Raw genomic sequence first — 22,995 nt, 5'->3', positions numbered from 1 at the left:
TAACATATATGCAAGACACTGACTCACCTTCTGCGATTTGCAATAATAAGCAGTAATGTAATCATTTACTAAGCAAGAAACATTATAAGCCTCAGTCTTAAGAACTTTTACTTGAAGTTGGCAACAACACGTTAATAAGCAGTTTTCACTAGGAAAATTATTTTTCAGTTCAAGAGGCTTTAATTAATAAAATCACTCTAGGCTCCAATGTACTTTCAGTAAGGACACTCGGTAATCAGTATAGTCCAAACGGTGAGGATCCTAAGAGGTTATGATGAGGAGAAAAGTCAAGGTAGATACACAAATTCAGATTTAAATTACCTTATATTTCAGCACATTAGCACATCCTTTAAGCTGATCCTTCACCGTACATCATAATGTCACTATGAAGCAATGATTGCGCAATGTGGTGGCAACTGCATGCAGGTAGGTGGAATTGCAGGCCGATTTCTTGATGGCGATGATAGAGACAAATTCCAGAATATTTCCAACTATTCGAGCCCTTGGAGAGAAGCATGAAAATCCTCTCTTGGAAATCAGCACAATATGCGTCTTTCCCATGGAATAGCACGGACTCGTAACTCGTGTCCGTCTGGTGGCTCGTCTCCGACGGCTTCCGTCTCCGTCTCCGTGTGCTTTCCGACTTGCTCCGTCTCCGTGTGCTTTCCGACTTGCTCCGTCTCCGTCTCCTTTCCGACTGACTTCCTCGTCTACTTCCGTGTCCGTCTCCGACCGGTGGCTACCAGTCCCACCTTTTTCCGCAAGGCCAAACACAATTTGCGCATTCTGATGCAATACCGTTCCCGTGGGGAAACACTACACCTTATGGTGCAATAATTGCTAAGATTCCTAAGTGAGGATCAGCAGTTTACATAACAACAAACAAACGCATTGGATAACACAGAACTTTTGCACATATTAACAAATAAAGAAATATACAGTTATGTGTTACCCATTCAATCACACACATTTACAGAAGTAACATTAAATAAATAAAAGCAAAATAAATCAGTAGATCATTAGAGCTATGGTGTTACACATGCCCCATGTTTCGTTGAAGTTTCCTGTAAGGGACACTTCAAGGAAACATCCATAACACCTAAGTGGCGGTGGCTACAGAAAAGAAATTATACCATCCAACTTCAGTTGGGAAGAAAAAAAAATACATATTACAGACATACAGCATATACATTAAGAAAAATTGAGACATTTACACTAATTTTCATGCACAGACTGGTTTAAGGAAATTAATTTTCATCATTACACAGGATACCTTTAAGCATGTTCATTTCACACACATATAGTTTAAATAAAAGACAAACAGTACACAAAATAATCTATACATTAGTAGAATAGGTATAGCTTTCAAAAAAAAAATAAACACACATACAATAGTACAGAACATTTTTACTTAACAAAGCAGAAATTCATCATTCAATATTTTTAAAGGAATGTAAATATTCAAACACACAAGCATGTTAATGATCATAGTACTTTTTCAAGGTTTTCTCAAAATAGTTAACTTTAAAGCTGCTCTTCATTAATAGCAGTCCAAAATGTTTGTTGCACATAAACACATTAACCTATTCAGATCCTATCTTTAATCATCACTGCTGTAATTTTAAAACAAGGCAGTCCAAAACAAACATCTACGTCCATTTGAATTATAATCCATTTTTATTTTATAATAAGTTCTCACTGACTGCAGAAAGAATAGTCAGTTCATAGCTCATTGAGCAAAAAAAACCTAACTTACTTCACTGCTTGCCTCAGCACTAGCAGTCCAAGTTATACACATTCTGCCCATTTTTGTTTTGGCAGTCTTTATAAACATTTAGGCACAAAAACACACTTTAGGTTTGGCAGTTCATGCCCACGTATCAGCTCCTTGCCCCACAATGGCAAGTCCTTTGGCTACTGCTCAACACAGCATATTTGGTAGTCCTTAATTTCAGGACCACAGCATTTTTATTCATTTATCTTGTTTCATTGCCCAACAACATATTTTTGAGCAGTTCATTATCATCATCTTCATGTTTTTCATCATTCTGTCACACTTTTGGTACAAATTGCATTAATGGTATAAAACATGATACCTGCAACTTTGAAACAGTTATTAGACACTGGAAACAAAAAAATTTCTTTTCAAATGACAACTTCGGAAAATATATACATTGGTCAAGAAAATTTTAAATGGCATTTTTGGCATAATGACAATGTTCAGGGATTATTTAAGTCCCTGATTTATAGTTTTTCTCCCCTCTTTCTTACTCATCAATATTTCTTCTAAAGTCAGTATTCAGTATAATTACACATTTAGGTTATCAAATATGTCAAAATCAGAACAGTAACTTTACGTCCTTCTGTAAGTGACTTCTGCCTACTCTTTGTGGCACTAGACACATATATCTCATATCTACTTTACACATATTAATCAGGTTTCTCTCCTCAATTTTGACACAGAACATTTTTCAAAACATTTACATTTAGTCATATTGTGGCATTTATTTACCTTGTTTTCAATATTCTTACCATTTCTCATCCATATTTTTCCTTTTACAATATCCACAATACATACATTCATATTGGTCATTTTCTAGCGTGCCCAATATACTTGTCCACAACCAATACACAGTATCTTACATTATTTCTACACTTTTCATTTTACTCTGATAGAGAAGAAAGAAAGAAGATAGTAAAAGTTCTGAATGATGAAGAGGAAGATTGGCAGCACGAAAAGAAACGGAAGTAGTGCTGGCAACAACTCGGGTCCCTGGTGCTCGTCAGGCACCTGACAATGCAAAGAGTGCATGTCCCCTGAGGCTTAACAAACCTCATCTGAGGACATTTACTTTTAAATACACAACATGGTGCAAACATAAGTCCTTTCTAATTTTTTAAGTACATTAGAAATAAATTATTATCCTTTTGGAGTTCATTGCACTCTCATTAAGTTACTATAAGCATCATTATTCATAAAGTTTTCAGGTTTGTCACATTATATTGCCCTATTTCATAATTAGACTGGCAACAGTAAGTATCCAACTAAAATTGAAACAGTTCCTAAGCAGAGTCACACAGTACAGTTCAAATAATAAGCAACCTCCCACAGGTCTCAGGATCAACAAAACAACATTCACCTTCGGGTAACACTCAGATACAATAATAATAAAGTCATGCATTATATTAAAAATATATATATACATACAGTATCCTGCCCCCTGTCTCTTTATTAACCAGGCAGTCTTATGGTTCATTAAAACAGTCACTTAAATCTGGTGGCTTTTTAGGCCTCCTACTTGCTACATCTTTCACTAAGCTATCCAGATCTTGCCAACGTTTTGTTTCATCAGGTGGCTTTTTAGGTTTTGGAATTTTAAAATCTTTAGCAAGATATAACATCTCCTGTTCTGCTATTATTTGTTCCTGTAATTCACACTCAGTTAAAACATTTATTAAGGCTTGCCCCAGTATAGTATCATCTGGAGGTTCCTGCAAATTATGCCCCTGTGTTACATTATTGAATAATTCATTCGGTTTTGACCCAGTTCTACTTTCTATATCTTGCTTTGGAAAAATGTCACTAATTTTCTCATACCCTCTTTCAGTAAAAGTATATTCACTTTCATTTACACCTGAAAATTCATCTTCACTGGAGTCATCACTACTCCCTTCCTCACCATCAGATTCACTTAAGTACCCAACTTTTGAACAATAGAGAAAGTTAGTATATTCATTTTGATCTATATTCATATACCCTTCATCATCTGAACTATCACTGATTTCATTTTCGTTATCAGATTCTAGTAGGAAAGCAACTTTTAAACAGTGAGGCAGATTATCACTAGATGTTTCAACCACTTCGTTTTTCGACTCATTTTCTACATAATGGACATCATTTGGACAGTCAGACACTTCGGTTATATCACTTTGAACGATTTCAGCCTTAACTTCATATTTAGTATAATCGTCATATATTTCGATAACTTTCATTTCATTTTCTTCCATGCTATCAGTTTCAGGCAATCGTGCGAAATTACCACACCCTTCTACCTCAGAATCACAAAATACCTTTCCATCAACAACAATTTCGTCTGCACTGCTTATAATGTCATGTTCACTAACGTCCTCCTTTACATCATTTTCACCTATTTTTCGTTGTGCACACGTCTTTTGCGTGGCATATTCTACCTCCCTTGCCTCTTTATTCATCATAACTTCCCTCATATCTACGTCTTTTACCTCACACACATCAATAGCAGTGCCAATATTTCCCTTTTTACTCGCCTTGTCTACCTCCCTTTCATTCTTTAATAAAGTCTTTTCGCACGATTCCGATACTAAGTTATCCTTATTATATGACATATTAACTTTATTTTCATTTTTACACTCATCTACTACTGAAACCGGCCATCGGAAGTGTCCGATCCCGCCTCTCCTGTTTCTCTCTACGGCAGGCATCTTGTTCTGACGTCTGCTGTTTGTGTCTGCTGCCAAATACAATGTACGCTGCTCCGGCAACCGCTGGCCCGAGGACGAACGGTCACGCAACTGCGCACTGGGAATGCCACTACGTAACACTCCGCGCCCGTCTGCTATAGGCGCGCCCTTAAACTTCCTGCCCCGTAGTTTACATCTTTCCTTCTCGAATCTAATATTTGACATCTTTTCTTTGGGTCCAAAACCGGTTTCCGCGTGAATCCGACCCGTAACACACGCGGTTTTCAGTTTTCCATTTCGTCTCTAGTTTGGAAATTCCGCGTCATGTACCCTCTGCCACGCATCGTATAATTTCCTCTACCTCTCGCGCGACCTCTTTGAACCGTATTTACACGAAATTTATCATTTTCGTGTCGTTCAGCTTGGTCATTACTTTCTCGCGAATAATTGTTGTTATTACGTGGACGGGAATCGCGATTTCTTCGCCAGTGATCTTCATCTTCTACCCTTTCCAGAAATACAGAAAAACTACTGTGGGTACTCCCAACATACCGTTTAGAATCCTCAGGTAGTTTCTGCCAAAGAACCCAAACGATCTCGGCTTCAGTCCTTCTTGCTTTCAAATGTATCAGTTTTCTGTACCACGATTCGCAAAACTCTTTCATAGTTTGTCTACCCCTGGTATCATACACCCTGGCCATTAGGAACTCACGCCACAACTGGTCTTGTTTTCGTTCTGACCAGTACTCGTCAATAAATTTTTGTTTAAAGCTTTCAAAAGACATCTGGTTTGTATCCAGATTCAACCCCCACCTTTTTGCTTCTCCTGTTAATGCACTGATTACAACATTAATTTTTTCCTGGTCAGTCAAATATTCAGGAAAATTTCTTTCGCAATTCTTTACAAAATCAAGAGGGTGCCAACCGATATATCTCTTTGCAGGGTCGAATTTTTCCTCGCCCTCTAATATTTTACTGAAAGGCATTTTTTCAGTAAAATGTGTAGGTCCTGTTTGTATTTTTATTTCCAAGTCATGCATTTTGCCTTGGATTTGTGAAGTGTTATGTTCACACTTCTTTTCGCAAGTAACAACCTGTTTGGTTAATTCTCTACTTGTTTCTGTTACAGACTGTTTAATCTGCGCAAATTCCACGTTACATTCAGTTTGTATTTCGGATTTAATACCGAATACCTTTTCGTCCACTTTAGTGATGACTAAGGGTTCTATTTGATCTTGTATTTTAATTACTTCAGTGTCAAATCTTTCGTTAATGTCATCAATTTGTCCTTGTACATTGGCAATATTGCCATTGATGACAGTAATTTCGCTTTTAAGGTTTTTAATTTCATTACTCACAATGTCTACTTTTACATCAACCTTCTCAATCTGTTTACTAAGATTCTTTCCTTGCTCTTGCATTTGTTTACTAATATTGTCATTTTGCGCAGCATTTTGCTGTCCCTGTGCTGCAATTAGCTGTCCCTGTGTTGCCATTAGTTGTCTTTGTTCTGCCATTTGTGCAGACAACATTTTTAACAATTCTATCATATCTGAATTCTTTTCACTTTTAGGTTCTGCTACATTTTCGTGTTCAAGATCTACTTTCCTTTCAGCTTTTGGTGATTCAAACATATCCCGCGATTCATTAGCATAGCCACTGTCTTCCACAACGTCGCTCATACTGTCTTGCTTAGAACGCGCGACACACATAGCTTCGATCTGTTTATTGACGTCTGCGTGAGAACGTACGTAATTTAACTCGCGTGTAGTGGCATCTGTTGGTGTGCTGCCTGAACTGCTTTCGGTTACATTCTGATCTCGCGTATCTAGATTCATTTCTAGTTTCCTGTCCATTTTAATTACTGTTCAGTACTGATACCTTTTATTTTCGATTTAAACTGAACTTTCACTATCCGGTCTCTCAAATAATGCACAGGTTCGTGCCGCTGGACGTTTTATGTTCACTCTATGTTTGTAAAAGGCTAACTACTTATAATTTTTTTTCGTCTGTAGGTGCAGACTGAACAACGTCCTGTCACGCGGCGCCACATTTAACACTACTAGGACTGCGTGGTGGCGCAATGTTTACGTAGCTTGAGTAATCAAATACCAAGTTTGGTATATTACTTATTATGTCCCAACAGAACAAGTAATCCTGTCAAAGAAAAGCCACATATAACACTACACTCTGCTACTATTACACCATAACCCCAAAGTAGGAGTCAGTTTACAAAACAAAATTATTTTGTTATAATAAATATGGTATTACGCAATCAGAACAGTGTTACCCTCTGAGAGGAATTTTGTTGTTTGACCATGTTGTACCTAACGGAAGTGGCTTATCGGAAATGAAAGTCAGAATTACGTAACTAATTAAACAGTGACTAACGAAGAAATTGCCTTCCTGCACTGTTAAACTGATAATGGTAAAACGGCCGCCAGCCTAACTAGGCAAAAGAATGATCAACATTCTCGTTGAAGAAAATAGTAATTAATAATTTTAACAGATAAACACAACCTATACTTGACCACAAGCGAGTGCAATTAACTCTGATACATATATATACATATGATAAGGTTGAAACCAACAACTAGAGCAGCAGAAGCAATTTGCAAAATTATAACAGCTACCAAAACACACTATTACTTTACACAAAGTGACTTGTCTTTATAACGTTATTATTAATATGCACTTCTAATACACGAGAGAGAGAGAGAGAGTAAACCTGAATATATAATTTCCTACTATTGCAGTTTTCCACTTTTACTGCAGTGAGACACAAAATTAACATATATGCAAGACACTGACTCACCTTCTGCGATTTGCAATAATAAGCAGTAATGTAATCATTTACTAAGCAAGAAACATTATAAGCCTCAGTCTTAAGAACTTTTACTTGAAGTTGGCAACAACACGTTAATAAGCAGTTTTCACTAGGAAAATTATTTTTCAGTTCAAGAGGCTTTAATTAATAAAATCACTCTAGGCTCCAATGTACTTTCAGTAAGGACACTCGGTAATCAGTATAGTCCAAACGGTGAGGATCCTAAGAGGTTATGATGAGGAGAAAAGTCAAGGTAGATACACAAATTCAGATTTAAATTACCTTATATTTCAGCACATTAGCACATCCTTTAAGCTGATCCTTCACCGTACATCATAATGTCACTATGAAGCAATGATTGCGCAATGTGGTGGCAACTGCATGCAGGTAGGTGGAATTGCAGGCCGATTTCTTGATGGCGATGATAGAGACAAATTCCAGAATATTTCCAACTATTCGAGCCCTTGGAGAGAAGCATGAAAATCCTCTCTTGGAAATCAGCACAATATGCGTCTTTCCCATGGAATAGCACGGACTCGTAACTCGTGTCCGTCTGGTGGCTCGTCTCCGACGGCTTCCGTCTCCGTCTCCGTGTGCTTTCCGACTTGCTCCGTCTCCGTGTGCTTTCCGACTTGCTCCGTCTCCGTCTCCTTTCCGACTGACTTCCTCGTCTACTTCCGTGTCCGTCTCCGACCGGTGGCTACCAGTCCCACCTTTTTCCGCAAGGCCAAACACAATTTGCGCATTCTGATGCAATACCGTTCCCGTGGGGAAACACTACACCTTATGGTGCAATAATTGCTAAGATTCCTAAGTGAGGATCAGCAGTTTACATAACAACAAACAAACGCATTGGATAACACAGAACTTTTGCACATATTAACAAATAAAGAAATATACAGTTATGTGTTACCCATTCAATCACACACATTTACAGAAGTAACATTAAATAAATAAAAGCAAAATAAATCAGTAGATCATTAGAGCTATGGTGTTACAATGGGAGCAGTATCTCTTTGGATTTTCCGCCACATTTGTAGGGCGAGTTTCGTTGTGGAAGCTATTAAATGCATCTAGCATTGAAATCCGCACCAAATTTCGAGCCTCAGTAAAACTTCACCAATCTTGGAGATTTTGCGTTCGTCTAAATGATACGTGCCTTTTGCGGTGCTCCTGCAACAGCTTCCTGTCGCGTTTTGTGTACCATGGGTGATCAGTTCCGTCTCTTATTAATTTATTTGGTATGAATATCTCTAGTGCTGTTGATACTATTTCTTTGAACTTAAGCCACATATGGTCTTAATTTACATAGTTTGGTAGGATTGGAGACTACCTCTTGGAAAGACGTCACCCGAATATTTAGCTGCTTTTATAAATAGATATATTTCGCGTTTAGTTTTGGCGAATTTTTTTGATTACGGAAGTGAGCCTCGCTACGACTGCATGTTCATTAATTCCTGTATCCGTCGTGATGCTCAGGACTATTTGTTGCTAAGAGTTCAAGTGTGTTTTCGTAACCATTTACAAATGGTTCAAATGGCTCTGAGCATTATGGGACTTAACATCTGTGGTCATCAGTCCCCTAGAACTTAGAACTACTTAAACCTAACTAACCTAAGGACATCAGACACATCCATGCCCGAGGCAGGATTCGAACCTGCGACCGTAGCAGTCGCGCGGTTCCGGACTGAGCGCCTAGAACCGCGACACCACCGCCGCCGGCGTAACCATTTACAATTTGAATGGCCTTGTCAACTAATTGTTAAAAATAATTTAAAAAAAAAGCATTTAGAACAGTTGCGGAAGTTGTTTTCTATTTACAATAGGGTATGAAAATGTATTTCTGTCGGTCCGCAGCTCGTGGTCGTGCGGTAGCGTTCTCGCTTCTCGCGCCCGGGTTCCCGGGTTCGATTCCCGGCGGGGTCAGGGATTTTCTCTGCCTCGTGATGACTGGGTGTTGTGTGATGTCCTTAGGTTGGTTAGGTTTAAGTAGTTCTAAGTTCTACGGGACTGATGACAATAGATGTTAAGTCCCATAGTGCTCAGAGCCATTTTGTATTTTTGTCAACATGCGGAAGGTAGATTGAAGTAACTGTCAACTATAATTGTATGAGTAGGGTACCTATTTGTGATGAGACTCAAGTTTTCTTTGAACTGTTCAGCAAGTGTTTCATGTGAGACAGTGGGTCGGTAAAAGGAGCCAGTTATTAATTTATTCCGGTTGTCGAATATAATCTCTGCCCATACTAAGTCACAGGAACTATCTGCTTCAAAATCGATTGTGAGCTTACATTATTTTTCCTTAAGTTGTCCTTCTTGTTTCTGTTGTAGTGCAGATAATAACAATTATGGCTTTTCCCTCCAGAACCTAAGATGCTTTCTCTGTGACCCTGTGAATACCAGAGCTAAACAATGTAGAACAACAATATACGTTACAAGCGTAGAATTCTGTATTACTTCATTTCCTTATTTCTAACATTTTAAAATTGTAAGTCGACTTTAGATGACATGTCAATCATAGATGTTCTTATCTCTATTTAGTGAACGTGTTTTCAGTTACGTTTTGAACATTGTCCCGCTACACTTCATTAACTAATGTTTTTTGAGAGTAAATTAATATGCAGTACGTCGTTCTTCTTTTCAAACATTCACAAACCCATTTATTCTTTCCCTATTGTCTTTTGGGTATGCAGTTGTACTAATTAAAGTAGGCACAAATGCAGTGATCAAAAATAAATAATTAGCGTACATTCGCGTTCTCGTTTCATCGTGAAAGGAAGCTACCGTATAGACAGAGGACTCTATATTTATACTTGGTAGAACTAATTACATACTGACATAATCGTCGGTATTGCTTTCGTTTCCCAGAAGTTATAAATATTTCGATTTCGGAAAAGATGCTCTGTATTTGGCCAAGATGTCGAAGAAGACTGGTTGTATCGAGTAAGATGTGGAGACGGCGGTTTGAAAGCGGACAGAGGTAGTGCGGGGAAGGGCGTCCCTTACCTGAGGGATGGCTACTCAAGCTACCTGGCGAAGGGAAGCTACCTGGCGAAGGGGCAAGTGTGGCAAATGTCCGGTGTGGCAAATGTCCGGTGTGGCAAATGTCCGGCATTCGTTTGTGCTATGGTGTTTACAGAAAGCGGATTGAAATTTGTCATATAGGCTGAATTCATGCAAGTGTTCAGTGATTTGGTCATGGACAAGTGCTTTGGAAACAGCAGGCAGTATGCTAATTGGTCGGTAATCACTAGGCTGTTGCGGGTTTTCTATTTTAGGGATGGGTCGAATTATGCTTCTTTTCCATACAGTGGGGTACATTCCGTTCACGAGGGAAAAATTAAATATGTCAGTTAAGACCGGTACTAAGATATCTGCAACATTCTTAATCATGGTTGTACCGATACTGTCGTTGCCTATTGCATCAGAAGAGATTCTCATTATTGCTTTTCTTGCCGTATTTGTTGTTACATGTTTTAGATGGAAGGTATCGTTGTTAGTTATCCTGTTTGGGGATTCTTGTGGATGGTAGTTATCAACCGTGTGGGTATTCAGAGGTGCAGAGAAGAATTCATTTAATTCGTTAGCTGACACATGAAAAGTAGTTTCCGATTTTGCCTTTCCGACCCCCAAGCTACAGAGATTCTTCCATAGAGTCGTGGGCGTCAGATCACTGCATACACGGGAGCGAGCGTGCCTGATTTTAGCATTGCGAATGCATTGTTTCACTCTGTTCCGTAGCTTTCTATATTCTTCGAAACGCTCGGGTTTCGGATCTGCTTTGTAACGCCTGTGGGCAGCATCCCTATTAGTCATCATTTGACGTAATTCAGCTGTCAGCCATGGAGCAGGAGATTTTCTTACACGGATTGTGCGTACAGGTGCATGTTTGTCATAGAGGGCAGTGAGTTGATCACCAAGTTCATTATTTTTGCCGTCGATTGTAGGTTCTCTGATTATTTGATGCCATGAGATTTCTGAGCAATCGGCTGTTAGAGCTTCAAGGTCAATACGTTTCATGTTCCTACAAGTTATGTAACGCGATTTGATCCTTGGGGGCGGCACAGAGTAGGCCAGGAATATTACATCATGTGCTGAGAGGCCAGGGGCCGATGTTTGACCAACATCTCTTAGTTTGTCAGTCTGTTTCGTTGCGATTACGTCTATAATAGTATGACTGTGCGCTGTATGGTGTGTAGGTTGTAATGGAAGAATGTTCATGCTATTGAAACTAAACAGTCTTCTTAGGTTTATTGCCGGAGGGAGTGTCTCTTAGCAGGTCTATGTTCAAGTCACCCATTACGATGACATGTTCGTATTGACACTGAAGTGAATGTAATTCCGACTGAAAGGAACTCATTGAGTTTGTTTTTGGCGGCTTGTATACGACGCCAGTCAGAACTTCCGACTTTGTATATTTATTTCAGTGAACATGAATTCAGCCTCTTTTTCTTCAGCGCGGTTTGACGTACATAAGACTTTCGCTTTGAGATCTGTTCGTATATACGCGCCGACCCTGCCACCTTGCTTTTTTGATCTGTCTGCCCTAAGAAATGTGTACCCTGGGAGATGAATAGATGCAGAGGATATGTGTGGTTTGAACCACGTTTCGGATAAGAGGATTACGTGGTAGTTTAGTTGGTTGAAGAGGAGGCTAGGTTCTTCGTAATGTGCAGGTAAAGACTGGATGTTGCAGTGAGCTGCTAAAAGCTCTGACGCGTTCCGCTGAGCAGCCTGGAGTAGGGTGGCAGACTGGTTTGTCCCTTTGTTAGGCACTACCTGCCGCGAGGGGCACTGGCCGCTGCTTCAGCCAAGTGACATAACACAGGGGTGTCCGAGATTTTTCGCGCCCTGTTTGTGACTCCGCGAGTGCCGAAAGAAAGGCGACTGCAAGAGATTTCCTGAGGTTGCAGGAGAATAGAAACTGGATTAGTGGTATTCGGTGCAAGGAGAATATAAACAAAACAGTGACGGCTGTGAGTCACTGTGTATCCTATGTCGAAAGAGGAGAAATGTAAGTAGCGTATCTGAAACAGCTTAGGGTGGAAATAAGGGAAAGGGGAGTGATTTAAGAGGCCGCTGCTGCCAGCAGAGAGAAGCAAACTTAATAATTAATAGATTATCGTAGGAAGCTAGAATTTAATAGAAATTTACTAAAGTGATACTGGTAGTGATTATCGTAGGAAGCTACAATTAGATTGAAATTTGCTAAAGTGATACTGATAGTGATTTTTGTTATGAACAATTTAAACCGAAGAGATGGGTGATTAATGAACTAAAGGAGATACTAATAATTGCAATAGAACTATTACAGAATGGAAGAGAATAAACTGAGAAAATGAAAAAAGTATTAGCAGTAACTAAAATTAAGTAAAGGTTAGAGCTACAGATACAAAAAAATAGTAAAAAGTTAATACTGTTACAAAAAGAATTAGTTGAAGGTACAAATATGGGTATAATTAAAAAGTTAATACAATTACAAGACAGTATATCTGAGTATAGGGCTGTTACAATTTTTAAATGGTGTTAAGTTTGCACTTTTGGCTCGAGTAGCCTCACTTAATACTATTCAGTTATGTCATGTTTGGGACTGTCTTCTTTCCAGCTGCTGTCTTAATGATTACTCCGCCATCCTGCGTCCACACATTCTGAAGACCGAAATGGGATATGGCACTGTTTAAAATCTTTAGCCGTTCGTGTGTCAGATCTTCCCTTATTGGAAGCCCTGTCCTTGCTAACTTCTTCTTCTGGGTAAAGATCTCTGCCCTTTTTCGGTTCAAATGGTTCAAATGGCTCTGAGCACTATGGGACTCAACTGCTGTGGTCATAAGTCCCCTAGAACTTAGAACTACTTAAACCTAACTAACGTAAGGACAGCACACAACACCCAGCCATCACGAGGCAGAGAAAATCCCTGACCCCGCCGGGAATCGAACCCGGGAACCCGGGCGTGGGAAGCGAGAACGCTACCGCACGACTTTTCGGTATGAGACAAATTTAATTATTATTGGACGAGGTTTGGTAGCACCTGGTAGTTTTCGTCCCACCCGATGGCTCCTGTCAATGTCTGCCTTAGTCACTTCAACGCCAAATTTTTCACGCGCAACCTGTATAAGCAGGTTGTCTGTGTCTTCTTCCTTATTTTCTGATACCCCAAACAGTCGTAGACTATTTCGCCTTTGGTACTGTTATAGGGAGGAAGAACAGATAGTGGGGCAGAGTATTTTAAAGATACACTAAGCACCAGCCTAGAAGATGAAGAGACAGCTGCACAGGAGGGAAGAGTGGAGCTGGAAGTAGACAATGAAACCAATGAGGCAAGAAAGCCAACACTACAAGAGGTCTCCCAGGCTGTGCACAAGTCAAAAAACAATTGATCCCCTGGGGAAGACAGCATAATTGCTGAATTAATATAAACTGGTGGTGAGGCTGTAATAAAGGAACTGCACACATTAATATCAGATATATGGGAAACAGAAACTATGCCAGATAATTGGAAAATTGGAATAATAGTCCCCATTTATAAGAAAGGGGACAGAACAGCATGTCAAAACTATAGAGGTGTAACACTCCTAAGTACAGCTTATAAGATCTTCACAAGTATATTAAACGAAAGGATACATAAGTGTGCAGAAGGAATACTAGGGGAATATCAGTGTGGCTTTCGACCAGGCAGAGGAACAACTGATCAAATATTTGTGATAAGGCAAATGATGGAAAAGTTCTATGAATATGATATAGCTCTGCATTTCTTATTCATCGATTTGAAACAAGCCTTTGACAGCATAAATCGGCAAGAAATATACAGAGTACTGAAAGAAGTTGGTATATGTGCTAAATTAATAAGACTAATCAGAATGACAATGACAGAGACAAGAGCAAAAGTAAAGGTCCTTAGCAGAACAAGTGATAGCTTTGACTTTAATAAAGGTGTGAAGCAAGGAGATAGTCTCTCCACTGTCCTATTCAACATAGCCCTGCATAGTGCAGTAAATAAAATCAACAAAAGAGGCACCATATTTATGAGAACTAGCCAGATATGTGCATAAGCTGATGACATTGCTATAGTAGGAAGAAATACCAATACACTCCCAGAAACATACCGGGCAATGGAAACAGAAGCCTTAAAAAATGGCCTCATAGTAAATGAAAAAAACAAAAACAAAATATATGGTAATGTCACAATCTGAGGCCAGAAGAACCCCTAAAAACCTAAACATCGATGGGAAATGCTTCAATGGAGTGTCCTCTTTTACTACTTGGGAGCCCTAATAACAAATGATAACACTATTGGAAAGGCCATAAGGGAAAGAATACAAGCAGGAAACAGAGCTTACTTTGCAAATATGCAGCTTTTCAAAAATAGCCTTGTTACAAGAAAAACTAAACTGCTAATATATAATTCCCTAGTCCGCCCAGTTATCACATACGGCTCAGAGGCATGGACGTTGACAGAACACGATAAAAATGCTCTAAGAAGCATTGAGCAGAAAACACTACGCAAAATCTATGGGCCGATAAGGGAGGAAGAAGGCTGGAGAATACGCTACAATGCCGAATTACAAGAGTTAATACAAGGCAGGGACATAGTAAAATTTGTGAAATCACAGCGAATACGATGGCTAGGACACTTGGAGATGAAGTCAGAGGATAGAATTCCAAAGAAAATGATGAAAGGTATGATCCATTCAGTTAGGCGAAAAGGGAGACCTAGAAGAAGATGGATCGATGAGGTAATAATGGTTATCAGCAATATGGGAGTCCGGGGGTGGAAAAGAGCAGCAAATAACCGAGAAGTGTGGAGGAAGATTGTTGAAGAAGCCAAGGCTCACCAAGGGCTACTGAAGAAGAAGAAGAGGACCGTTCTAGCTCGTCTGTTGCGGCAGATAGTTTCACTTCCAACTCTCGTGCCTTTTTCTCGTATTCAGACACAGACAGTGCTGTAATTTCGGCAGTATTGGCCTCAACAGTTTCATGCATTTTGGCCAATACTGCTGCCGTTACAGTATCTGATCGAGATTGTTTTTATCGCGAAGCGCAGCGTCTACGTCAGAGTGGACCAGCTCCGCTATGCCGGGAGCCGCGGCCACACTTTCTGCCAAGAGCGAGCCCGCCGCACCTGCTGCTTCCCCGCTGCTCGACGGGCTGCTGTTGACTCTTCTGTTTACCATTTTCTTGAAGATATTGGCGGAGCACAGAAAAAAATAGCACTACTGCACAGAACACTGTTGTTTACACAATTTCCACTGGTACTAGACAACACCACCTGCGAGAACACCTTCGCGCCGGCCGCGGTGGTCTCGCGGTTCTAGGCGCGCAGTCCGGAACCGCGCGACTGCTACAGTCGCAGGTTCGAATCCTGCCTCGGGCATGGATGTGTGTGATGTCCTTAGGTTGGTTAGGTTTAAGTAGTTCTAAGTTCTAGGGGACTGATGACCACAGCTGTTAAGTCCCATAGTGCTCCGAGCCATTTGAACCATTTTGAGAACACTTTCGAATTCAACTAAATTTCGCGAGCCGAACTTAACACGTGTTACACTGCAGCCGCCATGACACACATGGACATTAAATGAGTTCATTGTTAGGAAGCTAACAGTAGCCCAAAGAGGAATGGAAAGATCAATGTTGGGTTACACGAGAAAAAGACAGGAAGAGAGTAGTTGATATAAACCGAACAACGAAGGTCACCGTCATAATGGAAAGAGCGAATACACTGAAATCGCAGTGGGCTGGCCATGTCGCTCGAACAAAACATGGTAGATGGTCTAAACAAGTCCTATACTTGAGCCCAATTTACCAAAAAAATGGGACAGGAATATAAGACAATGGGGTTCAAGTGGCAACGGGAAGCTCATGATCGAAATGGAAGATCTTACTGGGATGCTTTGTTAGACGCCGATTCAAACAGTGTAAGAGGTCCGAGCAGATGTAATTTTATGTAAGATGTCCGAGCAGATGTAATTTCGATGTATTGCTCGTGCGCTGCCTGCAATAGGCAAGTTATAAGAGAATCTCTGACCAGAGAGCAGTGTTGACTGCAGTACGAACTGTGTAGCTGTAGCAGTAAGTTGTAGCTTGTCTGCGCTTGTCTGCAGTCTGCTGTGGTCTGGAATAGTGTATCGTGTTGGCTCGGCCGGTCACGGTGCAGCGATGCCGGAGCCTGAGTATTATTGTATAAGGTAAAAAGCAGCCTCGCGCATATCTAGTAATGTATCTGAACTCCCATGCAAATGTTTTAAAAATGTCCTAATAATAATCTTTGTCATATAAAGTAATTTTTTTACAAGCATTCATTTCAATTTAAAGAATTTACTAATTTCTCCAATCCATGATCATTCCGATTGTTGCAAAAGAAAAATCAGTTGCTTCCTTTCATAAATGACAAATCTATCGGCCAGCATAGCACAGAGCTGTGCCGGAAAAATTTATTGTAAGAGCAGATATTTGGCGACTTTATTGAGGTAAGAATTTTTGCTTTTTTTTTATTCAGAATGATCTTACAGGGCCATGACGCAGCACTGCTATCGTCCAAAATTTGCCAGGTTACTGAATTTATTTTTTATTACGAGGTTTAAGAATTTTTCTGTTTAGAGCTTACATTAAATAAGAAAAGAATTTTGTGGGTACATTAAATAGGAAATGTTAATGTATTTCTGTAGGGAGGTTATAAATGGGAACCAATTTTGTTCTGAGGTTACACTAAAATTAGAATCATATTCATTGTTATTATTTATACAATTTCGTGTGGGGAGGTTAAACAGGCCACATCATTAAATGACAGAAATGACTGCTGCTGCTGCTGATGATGATGATGATGAATGGTAGTCCACATTTTTACTTAATGATTTGCACGTAATGTTATAGATATTCACTCTTCTCTTCTTCACTACATGAATGGGGAAAAAAACCACCAATACGACGCTCTCCCTACAAAGTGCTGCTGAGTTAATTTATTGGTTAAACGATAAGTAATAGACGACACGTAATTGTAAAATGCATTTTTTAACGTTAGCTGTTTACTTTAAAAACTATATCTATCGGTTCGGTCATGAACCACTTCACAGGACGTATGTAAACATCGAAACTGAAAAATTATAATCCACACAAAAATAAGATAACCCAACAACAATGTGCCTATAAAATACGGACATGTACTTACAAGGTGAATATAAAATATGCCAAGTAAAAGATTATTTCTTGTTCCTTTTAGGCCGGTACAAACCCAAAGCTGTCATAGTGGAACAGAAATACTCAAATGCAACACTTAACATTAGTTACGAATCCGCTTCAGAGTGATTGATGTCAATGAGATGAAAAATGCAGAAAATTAGTAGACATTATGTTGCTTGATATCTTATTTTAGTATATAATTTTATTTCGGCTTCATTGCCTTCATCATTACATGTCCTTACGCTGTAGATGGAGGTACATAAACTATGAGTAAACTATTATTGCTGTCACTAGCTGCTGAATGCAATACACTGTTTTTCTGTAACGTTTTAAAAGTTGTTCAATAATTTAATGTTGGGCGTATATTATAATACGTTTTTATTGTTCTGACAGACGTATAAATTCAAGTCTGACAGCTAGTTATTTACTCAAAGATGTGCTTAACTTGTAAGTACATATACACTCACATTTTTGTTAGGTTATGCTATTTTTGGGTACATCATAATTTTTCAATCCGGATGTTGACAGACGTCCTCTGTAGATGGTTCCTAACCGAAATCGGTAGACATGTAGGTTTGAAAATAAACAGCTGATAGTTGGATTTTTTTTAAATGCTGTAATTTGCAGAGCGTATTTATAGAAGAATACTCGTCGGTTCCAGACTGTTGCTGAAATGTCAGTTTGCTTTGACGTGAATTGCGAAGTATTCGACTCTACGGGGTGGTCCACTGATCGTGACCGGGCCCAATATCTCACGAAATAAGCGTCAAACGAAAAAAAACTACAAAGAACAAAACATGTCTAGCTTGAAGGGGGAAACCAGATGGCGCTATGGTTGGCCCGCTAGATGGCGCTGCCATAGGTCAAACGGATATCAACTGCATTTTTTTAAATAGGAACCCCCATTTTTTATTACATATTCCTGTAGTATGTAAAGAAATATGAATGTTTTAGTTGGACCACTTTTTTCGCTTTGTGATGGATGGCGCTGTAATAGTCACAAACCCATGGCTCACAATTTTAGACGAACAGTTGGTAACACTACGGTTTTTTAAATTAAAATACAGAACGTAGGAACGTTTGAACATTTTATTTCGGTTGCTTCAATGCGATACATGTACCTATGTGAACTCATCATTTCTGAGAACGCAGGCTGTTACAGCGTGATTACCTGTAAATACCACATTAATGCAATAAATGCTCAAAATGATGTCCGTCAACTCTAATGCATTTGGCAATACGTGTAACGACATTCCTCTCAACAGCGAGTAGTTCGCATTCCATAATGTTTGCACATACATTGACAATGCGCTGACGCATGTTGTCAGGCGTTGTCGGTGGATCACGATAGCAAATATCCTTCAACTTTCCCCACAGAAAGAAATCCGGGGACGTCAGATCCGTTAAACGTGCGGGCCATGGTATAGTGCTTCGACGACCAATCCACCTGTCATGAAATATGCTATTCAATACCGCTTCAACCGCATGCGAGCGATGTGCCGGACATCCATCATGTTGGAAGTACATCGCCATTCCGTAATGCAGTGTAACATCTAGTAGTAACATCGGTAGAACATTACGTAGGAAATCAGTATACATTGGACCATTTAGATTGCCATCGATAAAATGGGGTCGGCTGGAGTGGCCGTGCGGTTCTAGGCGTACAGTCTGAAACCGAGCGACCGCTACGGTCGTGGGTTCGAATCCTGCCTCGGGCATGGATGTGTGTAATGTCCTTAAGTTAGTTAGGTTTAATTAGTTCTAAGTTCTAGGCGACTGATGACGATGTTCCACTTGTCGCAGCCATCGCGGATTTTCCGTTGCCCAATAGTGCATATTATGCCGGTTTACGTTAACGCTATTGGTGGATGACGTTTCGTCGCTAAATAGAACGCGTGCAAAAAATCTGTCATCGTCCTGTAATGTCTCTTGTGCCCACTGGCAGAACTGTACACGACGTTCAAAGTCGTCGCCATGCAATTCCTGGTGCATAGGAATACGGTACGGGTGCAGTCGATGTTGATGTAGCATTCTTAACACCGACTTTTTTTGAGATTCCCGACTCTCGCACAATTTGTTTACTACTGATGTGCGGATTAGCCCCGACAGCAGCTAAAACATCTACTTGGGCATCATCATTTGTTGCAGGTCGTGGTTGACGTTTCACATGTGGCTGAACACTTCCTGTTGCCGTAAATAACGTAACTATCCGGCGAACGGTCCGGACACTTGGATGATGTCGTCCAGGATACCGAGCAGCATACATAGCACACGGCCGTTGGGCATTTTGATCACAATACCCATACATCAACACGATATCGACCTTTTTCGCAATTGATAAACGGTCCATTTTAACACTGGTAATTATCACGAAGCCAATACCGTCCGAACTGGCGGAATGTTACGTGATACCACGTACTTATACGTTTGTGACTATTACAGCGCCATCTATCACAAAGGGAAAAAAGTGATCCAACTAAAACATACATATTTATTTACGTACTACACGAATATGTGATAAAAATGGGGGTTCCTATTTAAGAAAACGCAGTTGATATCCGTTTGACCTATGGCAGCGGCCGGCCGAAGTGGCCGTGCGGTTAAAGGCGCTGCAGTCTGGAACCGCAAGACCGCTACGGTCGCAGGTTCGACTCCTGCCTCGGGCATGGATGTTTGTGATGTCCTTAGGTTAGTTAGGTTTAACTAGTTCTAAGTTCTAGGGGACTAATGACCTCAGCAGTTGAGTCCCATAGTGCTCAGAGCCATTTGAACCATTTGAACCTATGGCAGCGCCATCTAGCGGGCCAACCATAGCGTCATCTGGTTTCCCCCTTCAAGCTAGACGAGTTTGGTTCTTTGTTGTTTTTCCGTTTGATGCTTATTTCGTGAGATATTTGGCCCGGTCACTACCAATGGACCACCCTGTATGTGTCTAGCACTGGATTACCGAGTATTTTGCTGCAGCGTGGCCTGTCTATTAGGTACTACACTAAACGCTGCGGCGACCATCCCATTTGTACTCACCTTGGTGACTAAAGCATCTGGAGTCATAACTCGGGCTGTAGTACCTTCGTACATTCGAGGGTTGGATTCCCTCTCGTCTTCATCGAAGAGTTTCACTGCCTGGGCTACTCTCAGGGTGCAACATCGACGTGGAAGATTCCCGCCGTTTCCTTGCCGTGTCGTCTGTTCGCCGTCAATACTGCTCGCCGTCCTGTCCTCGCCGCCACCGCCGCCGCCTGGTCGCCGCCTGCCGGTGCTCGCCGCCGCCGCCGCCGCCGCCGCCGTTTGGTCGTCGCCTGCCGGTCCTCGCCGCCGCCGCCGTCGCCGCCTGCCGGGGCTCGCCGCCGCCGCCGCCGCCTGGTCGCCGCCTGCCGGTGCTCGCCGCCGTCGCCTGCCGCCTGCCGGTGCTCGCCACCGTCGCCTGCCGCCTGCCGGTGCTCGCCTCCCGCCCGCCGCCGCCGCCGCCGCCGCCTGCCGGTCGCCGCCGTCGCCGTCTGGTCGCCGCCGCCGCCTTTCTCGCGCGCCGCCACCATGTCCCAACCCACCACCACCACCACCACTATCATTTTCACCTCTCCCTCCGCTGCTCCAACCACCATCACATGGAGCTCCTCCTCCACCCCACTTCCCGTCCTTCCTTCTCTCCCTGTCCACCCCACCCCAGCGCCACTTTCGGCTGTAACCACCCCCAACTCCTCCTCCCCTATCACTGTCGCCCCATCGACAACTACTGACTTTCCGCCGCTCCCCGCACCGCCTCCGACAGGCTCCAAGCCAGCACGGATCTCTGCTCGCCGTTCCACAGTCTCAGTGACACCCACGCCCCCTCCGTCTGCGTCATCCACTGCTCAGGGTGGTCCTGCCCCCCGCCATCTCCCCCTGCAACCCGTACCCCTGCCCCCTCTCCACCCGGTCGTGTCCATGAAACCTTCAAAGCGCCCGAATGTTGACCCTTCCCCCGAACTCTCCTCCAAAAAAATCCCCAACCCCGTGACCCACCCACCCCCATGGACGCGGCTCCGACCCCCGCCCCCGCCACGCCTGCTACCCACACCTTTGTCCTCTCCAATCCTGACCCTCAATTCCTTGATGCCCGCTCCCTCACCCTCGCCATCCGGAAATACTACCCCAATGCTCCCATCTCCCAACTGATTCCTCGCAAGGACTCGGTCCTCATAAAATCCCCCAGTGCTTCCCTCCACACCGATCTCCTCTCTCGCATCCCCCGTATCCAATTTGGCCAACGTGCAACCCACACCCCCTACCACACCCCGTCCTCTCCCCGTCAGCCTCAACCTCCCCGACGTCCGCCAACCTTCACCGCTGTGATCACGAAGCTTAGCCCCGTGATCACGGACGCTGAGGTGTTGGCAGAACTCAACTCCCGGCCCGACATTGAAATCCGCTCGGCCCGTCGCATCTTCAATGATGCCGGGCCGACTTTTCTCATGCGGATATTCACCGAATCCTCCTCCTCCATTGACCGCCTCCTCACCGAGGGAGCCCTCATCTACAATCAGAGCCATAAGGTGGACCCCTCCCGTTCCCCAGTCCAATCCTACCGCTGCCAACGCTGTCTCACCTACAACGACCACCTAACCTCTGCCTGCAAGAACCCCCCTACTTGTCCCCACTGCAAAGCTTCCCACTTCCTCAAGCATTGCCCCAACCTCACCTCTCCCCCCTCCTGCAACACTTGCAACGACCCACATCCTACCTACTCCTCAAAGTGTATAGCGAAACCTCAACCAGTAACCCCTGAGCTCACCGTGCCTGTCCGTCCTGTTGATGACCCCATCCACCCCAACAACTCGCTCCGCCCTCCCCCTACTGCTGAGGACATCATCCGCTTCACCACCATTGTGCTCCAAAACATCCACCCCTTCCAGCGCTCCCACACTCTTTCCCAAATCGCCCTCGCTGCCCGTTCCATCTTCCATCTTACCACCTATGCCACATACTCCCACAACCAGGCCCACTTCACCTTCACCCCCCTCACCACCCTTGTCTAACTCTCCACTCCCATGGTACAACAACCATACCATATCCTGTACCACAACATTCGCTCCCTGCCCACCCACAAACTCCTCTTCCTCCACACCCTACGTCAGCACCGCGTGGATGCCTTCGTCCTAAATGAAACTTTCCTTCAACCCCGTATCTCCGTCTCCACGGCTCCTTACACCCTACACCGCACCGATAACCCGTACCCTCTCGCGCGTGGCGGAGTTGCTATAGGCCACCTCAAGCACCTCCCTGTCCGGCCCCAACCTCTCCTTAACAATCCTGCCGAGCATCTCACCCTCAGCCTCTTCTTCCCCACCCTTACCATCACCTGTGCCACCATTTATGTCCGCCCTCGCACCCCCATCCCGTACGATTTCCTGGCCCACATTGACCGCACCTTCTCCACCTACGTGATTGCCGCCGACCTCAATATCCACAGCCGTGATCCTGCCGACCTCCGGCGGTGGCATTAGTTTCTCACCACTCTCCAGGGCGACCTGGTTCCCCTGCCTCAGCACACCCGGCCCGAATCCAACACCACTCCTGAT

This window comes from Schistocerca nitens, chromosome 8, assembly GCF_023898315.1.
Source record: "Schistocerca nitens isolate TAMUIC-IGC-003100 chromosome 8, iqSchNite1.1, whole genome shotgun sequence".
NCBI classification, from domain to species: Eukaryota; Metazoa; Arthropoda; class Insecta; order Orthoptera; family Acrididae; genus Schistocerca; species Schistocerca nitens.
This window is presented reverse-complemented; position numbering follows the sequence as displayed.